Source organism: Equus caballus, chromosome 17 (assembly GCF_041296265.1).
Source record: "Equus caballus isolate H_3958 breed thoroughbred chromosome 17, TB-T2T, whole genome shotgun sequence".
Lineage (NCBI taxonomy): Eukaryota > Metazoa > Chordata > Mammalia > Perissodactyla > Equidae > Equus > Equus caballus.
In genome coordinates this window covers 99877070-99883069 of record NC_091700.1, presented here as the reverse complement: position 1 = coordinate 99883069, position 6000 = coordinate 99877070, and positions in this window count along the sequence as shown.

Here is a 6000-nt window from a genome sequence, read left to right as displayed (position 1 = left end):
TTAATTTTCGTGTATGGCCAAAGATAATGGTCTACACTTTCATTCTTTTGCATGTGGCTGTCCAGTTTTCCCAACACCATTTATTGAAGAGACTGTATCTATTATATGTTCTTAGCTCCTTTGTTGAAGATTAGCTGTCCATAGATGTGTGGGTTTATTTCTGGGCTTTCAGTTCTGTTCCATTGATGTGTGTGCCTGTTTTTGTACCATGGTATTTTGATTACTACAGCTTTGTAGTATATTTTGAAGTCAGGGATTGTGATGCCTCCAGCTTTGTTCTTTTTTCTCAGGATTGCTTTAGCTATTTGAGGTCTTTTGTTGCCTTACGTGTATTTTAGGATTCTTTGTTTTGTTTCCATGAAAAATGTCATTGGGATTCTGATTGGGGTTGCATTGAATCTGTAGATTGCTTTAGGTAGTATGGGCGTTTTAACTGTATTCTTCCAATCCATGTGCACGGAATATCTTTCCATTTCTTTATGTCATCATCAATTTCTTCTGGTAATGTCTTCAAGTTTTCTTTGTATAGATCTTTCACCTCCTTGGTTAAATTTATTCCTAGATAGTTTATTCTTTTTGTTGCAATTATAAATGGGATGTATTCTTGAGTTCTTCCTGTTAGTTCGTTATTTAGAGTACAGAAATGCAGCTGATTTTTGCAAGTTGATTTTGTACCCTGCAACTTTGCTATAGTTGTTGATTATTTCTAATAGTTTTCCAGTGGATTCTTTAGGATTTTCTATATATAAAATCATGTTGTCTGCAAAAAGAGAGAGTTTCACTTCTTCATTGCCTATTTGGATTTCTTTTTCTTGCCTATTTGCTCTGGCCAAAACCTCCAGTGTTGTGTTGAATAAGAGTGGTGAGATTGGTTACCCTTGTCTTATTCCTGTTCTCAAAGGGATGGCTTTCAGTTTTTCTCTGCTGAGTATGATGTTGGCGGTGGGTTTGTCATGTATGGCCTTTATTATGTTGAGGTCCTTTCCTTCTGTACCCATTTTATTGAGAGTTTTTGTCATAAATGGATTTTGGATCTTGTCAGATGATTTCTCTGCATCTATTGAGATGATCATGTGGTTTTTATTCCTCATTTTTTTAATGTGGTGTATCACGTTCATTGACTTGCAGATATTGAACCATCCCTGTGTCCCTAGTATAAATCCCACTTGATCATAGTGTATGATCTTTTTAATGTATTGCTGTATTCGGTTTGCCAGTATTTTGTTAAGGATTTTTGCATCTATGTTCATCGATATTGGCCTCTAATTTTCCTTCTTTGTGGTGTCCGTATCTGGCTTTGGGATCAGGGTCACGTTGGCCTCATAAGTGTGTTAGGAGGTGTTCCATCTTCTTCAACTTTTTGGAATTGTTTGAGAACGATGGGGATAAGTCTTTGAATGTTTGGTAGAATTCTCCAGAGAAGCCATCTGGTCCTGGACTTTTATTTTTCAGGAGGTTTTTGACTGCTGTTTGAATCTCTTTACTTGTGATTGGTCTATTCAGACTCTCTGTTTCTTCTTGTTTCAGTTTTGGGAGGTTGTAGGAGTTTAAGAATTTATCCATTTCCTCTAGATTGTCCAGTTGGTTAGTATATAGTTTGTCATAGTATTCTCTTATAATCCTTTGTATTTTTGTGGTATCCGGTGTAATTTCTCCTCTTTTGTTTCTAATTTTATTTATTTGAGCCTTCTCTCTTTTTTTCTTAGTGAGTCTGGCTAAGGATTTGTCAAATTTGTTTATCTTCTTAAAGAACCAGCTCTTAGTTTTATTGATCCTTTCTGCTGTGTTTTTCATTTCAATTTCATTTATTGCAGCTCTAATTTTTTATCATTTCCCTCCTTTTACTGACTTTGACCTTTGTTCTTCTTCTTCTAATTCTGTTTAGGTGTAGTTTAAGATTGCTTATTTGAGATTTTTCTTGTTTGTTAAGGTGGGCCTGTATTGCTGTGAATTTCCCTTTTAGGACTGCTTTTGCTGCATCCTGTATGAGTTGGTATGGTGTATTTTCATTTTCATTTGTCTCCAGATATCTTTTTATTTCTTCTTTAATTTCTTCACTGATCCATTTGTTGTTCAGTAGCATGTTGTTTAGTCTCCACATCTTTGTCCCTTTCCCAGCTTTTTTCTTGTAGTTGATTTCTAGTTTCATAGCATTATGGTTGGAAAAGATGCTTGATATCATTTCAGTCTTCTTAAATATTTTGAGGCTTGCCTTGTTTCCCAACATATGATCTGTCCTTGAGAATGTTCCATGTGCACTTGATAAGAATGTGTATTCTGCTGTTTTTGGATAGAGTATTCTATATGTATCTGTAAAGTCCATCTGATCTAGTTTTTTGTTAAATGTCACTATTTCCTTGTTGACTTTCTGTCTGGGTGATCTATCCATTGATGTGAGTGGGATGGTAAGGTCCCCTACTATTATGTTGTTAATATCTCCTTTTAGGTTTTACTAGTTGCCTTATGTGCTTTGGTGCCTCCTGTGTTGGGTGCACACACATTTATACGTGTTAGTCTTGGTGGAGTGTTTGTTTCATCATTATATACTGCCCCTCTTTGTCTCTCATTGCCTGTTTTATCTTGAAGTCTGCTTTCTCTCTTGTAAGTATTGCAACACCTACTTTCTTTTATTTGCCATTAGCTGGGAGTATCGTCTTCCATCCCTTCACTCTGAGCCTGTGTTTGTCTTAGGAGCTGAGATGTGTTTCCTGGAGGCAGCATATTGTTGGGTCTGGGTTTTTGAACCATCCTGCCACTCTGTGTCTTTTGATTGGAGAATTCAATGCATTTACATTTAGAGTGATTATTGATATATGAGGGCTTAATGCTGCCACTTTATCGCTCATTTTCTGTTTTTTCTGCATTTCCTTTGTTCCTCGTCCCGTATATTTCAGACTGCCAAGTCATTTAGGTAATTTCTATGATGGTTTTCTTAGTTTTCTCTTCATTTATTATTTGTGTCTCTGTTCTTATTATTTGTTTAGTGGTTTCCATGCAGTTTGTATAAAAAATCTCATAGATGAGATAGTCCATTTTCTGATAGCCTCTTAGACTCAGCCGATTCTGTCCCTTTCCTCTTCTCTTTCTAAGTTGTTGTTGTCACAACTTATTCCATTTTGTGTTGTGAGTTTATGGTTAAAATGACGAGATTATTTTTGACGTTTTCCTTCCCTTTATCTTTAATGTTATAATTAAGTGTTGGCTAACCTGTTCTGATAGAGAGCTGCAATTGTATGATTTTGTCTGCCTGTTTATCTCTTGCTCAAGGCTTTGTAAACCCTTTCTTTTTTTCAGGTTTGAGGGCCTTCTTAGTCATTTCCTGTGTGTGTGTGTGTGTGTGTGTGTGTGTGTGTGTGTTGGGGTGGGGGTGGGGATCTTGTGGCAATGAACTCCGTCAACTTTTGTTTATCTGGGAAAGTGTTTATCCATCATATCTGAAGGATATTTTCACTGGATAGTGTATTGGCTGAAAGTGTTTTTCAGAATTTTGAATACATCATTGCACTCTCTCCCAGCCTGTAAGGTTTCTGCTGAGAAAGCCACTGAAAGCCTGATAAGGGTTCCTTTGTAGGTTATTTTCTTGTGCCTTGCTGCCCTTAGTATTTTTTCTCTGTCATTGACTTTTGCCAGCTTTACTACTATATGCCTTGGAGAAGATCTTTTTACATTGATATAGTTAGGAGATCTGTTGTCTTCTTTCACTTGTATTTCCAGCTCCTTCCCCAGGTTTTGGAAGTTCCCAGCTATTATTTGAACAAGCTTTCTGCTCCATTCTCCTCCTCTTCTCCCTCTGGAATACCTGTAATCCTTGTGTTGCATTTCCTAATTGAGTTGGGTATTTCTCAGAGAATTTCTTCATTTCTGTTTAGTCTTAGTTCTGTCTCCTCCATCTGAAGCATTTCTGTTTCTGTCTCCAGACTGCTGATTAGTTCCTCCATAATTTGAGCTCTGTTGTTCAGGGAAGTCCAGATTCTTCTTCATCTCACCTGTTGTGCTTTTCATCTCCAACATTTCTGATTGGTTTTTCTTTATAGTTTCAATCTCTTTTGTGAAAAATTCTCTCTGTTCATTAATTTTGTTCCTGATTTCTTTGAAGTGTCTCGTTGAGTTTTTTTGTGATAGCTACTTTGAATTCTCTGTCATATCGTTTATACATTCTCTGCCTTCAGGGCTGATTTCTGGGTGCTTGTCATTTTCCTTCTGGTCTGTAGTAGTAGTATACTTCCTCATATTATTTGGTGGAGTGGATTTGTGCCCTTGCATAGTGACAGTATCTGGTCGCAGCTTCCACCTGCTGCCACTGTGGGGGCTGGTTGGGAGCTGTGTATTCTGAGCCTGCTGCGATGCCTGCTGTCTGTGCCTGTCCTTAGCATCTGTGCTCACAGGATCTTTGTGCAATTGCCAGCCAGTTTGCTCACAGTTGCTGCTTTCCTAACCTACGTGTGCGCACTCTGGCCATCGGGCTGAGCTGGGAGCACCGGGCAGGGGTAGAGGTGCTTTCTTTCGCATGTGTGATCTCACTCTGCCCTCATTATCTGCTTTCCTGGGGTGCTGGCTTGATGAAGACACCCCTGCAACACTTAGCCACCCCTGTGTGGGGCTTTCTCTCAGGTTCTGGGGGAACTTGGAGAGTGAGGGTGTTCCTGTGGAGGGCTGCCCCACCCCCTCTTTTCTCAGAGCTGCACAGTCCTGCACCCAGGCTTGCTGCCCCTGGGGGAGGGAGAGGAGATCCCTTTCCTCCTTTCACTTCGTCTTGGGGTCCAGCACCTCCACCGTCAGATGTGTGGCTGTGTGGGTCTCTCAGATGTCTTTATGTTGTGTGCATGTCCTCTGTTGGTATATGAATGTCCTTTTTGTTGTATCTTAGGGGAGAGAGTCTAGGGGGAGAACCCACTCTGCTGTGATGCTGATGTCACTCTCCTAATTAATTTTTATATATTGATTTTGTGTCCAGAAGTCTCGCTAAACTATCTTAGTAATTACCTGTTGATTCTAATAGTTTATCTGTAGGTTTGTTGGCTATTCTATGTACCTGTGTCTGGATCTTCCAGGAAGCAGACAGCATGTGGAATTAGATATGTGAGAGATGTATCGGGAGGAGTACCTGAGAGCGATGATGGGAAGGAGCTCAGTGGAGACTAGGAAAGCCAGCAGTGTGATTCAGGGCAGATCCCCAGGAAGAGGGGCGGGAGGGAGGGAAGGAAGGTTGCCTGGAAGGGTTTCAGACTGCAGTGCAAGTCTGAGGACGTTTGGCCAAGCGTCAGGATGGCCCTGAGCCAGAGTTCCCGTCAGAGGAGTCCTGAGTCTGCAAGGACGGGTCTGTGTTCGTGTCCCCGTGCCTCTCCCTCGTGGCTGGGAGCACCCAACGGAAGCACGGCCTGGCCTGAAGGTCGTGATGGGTTTCAGAGGGTGGTATCGGGGCCTCACATCTGACATTCCCGCAGGTGAAGATCTGAGAGGCTCATTTCCATGGTCCTTAGATCAGTTTCCCCAGAAAGCTTTGGGGAGCTGCTTTTTTATGTTCCCAGAGGCTCTATTCCTGAGGGAAAGCTCAGAAGAAGGTGGTGAGTGGGGTGAGCCCCACCCCTGTCACCATCAGCCCGGCTGCAACTGGTCATCCTCTCCTTCTTCCACCATTCATTCTAGATTCTCCTCACCCTCAGGCTCCACTTTAAGTGATGTTGATGGCTTGCCTCGCCGTGTGGCCCAAACTTTCATTCCTGGGGACAGGGCGGGGGGTCTGAATCTTTGTAGTCTGGCCCCTTTCAGGCCAGAGCTGCTGCATTAAAATGAGGCAGGACATCTGGAGGTGACCAGGTGGAACCCCTGGGTCCCGCATGTTATTACTTCCTGTCCCAGCCTGTGTGTGCCATCCCCCTCTCCTGCAGTATGGTGACTCCTCTCCTGTGGTCCCTAGGCACAAGATGCCTAAGTGGCAGCAGTCATCCCCATCATCCTGGGAATCTTGCTGTGGGGCACAGCGCCATGGAGTGGCTCATA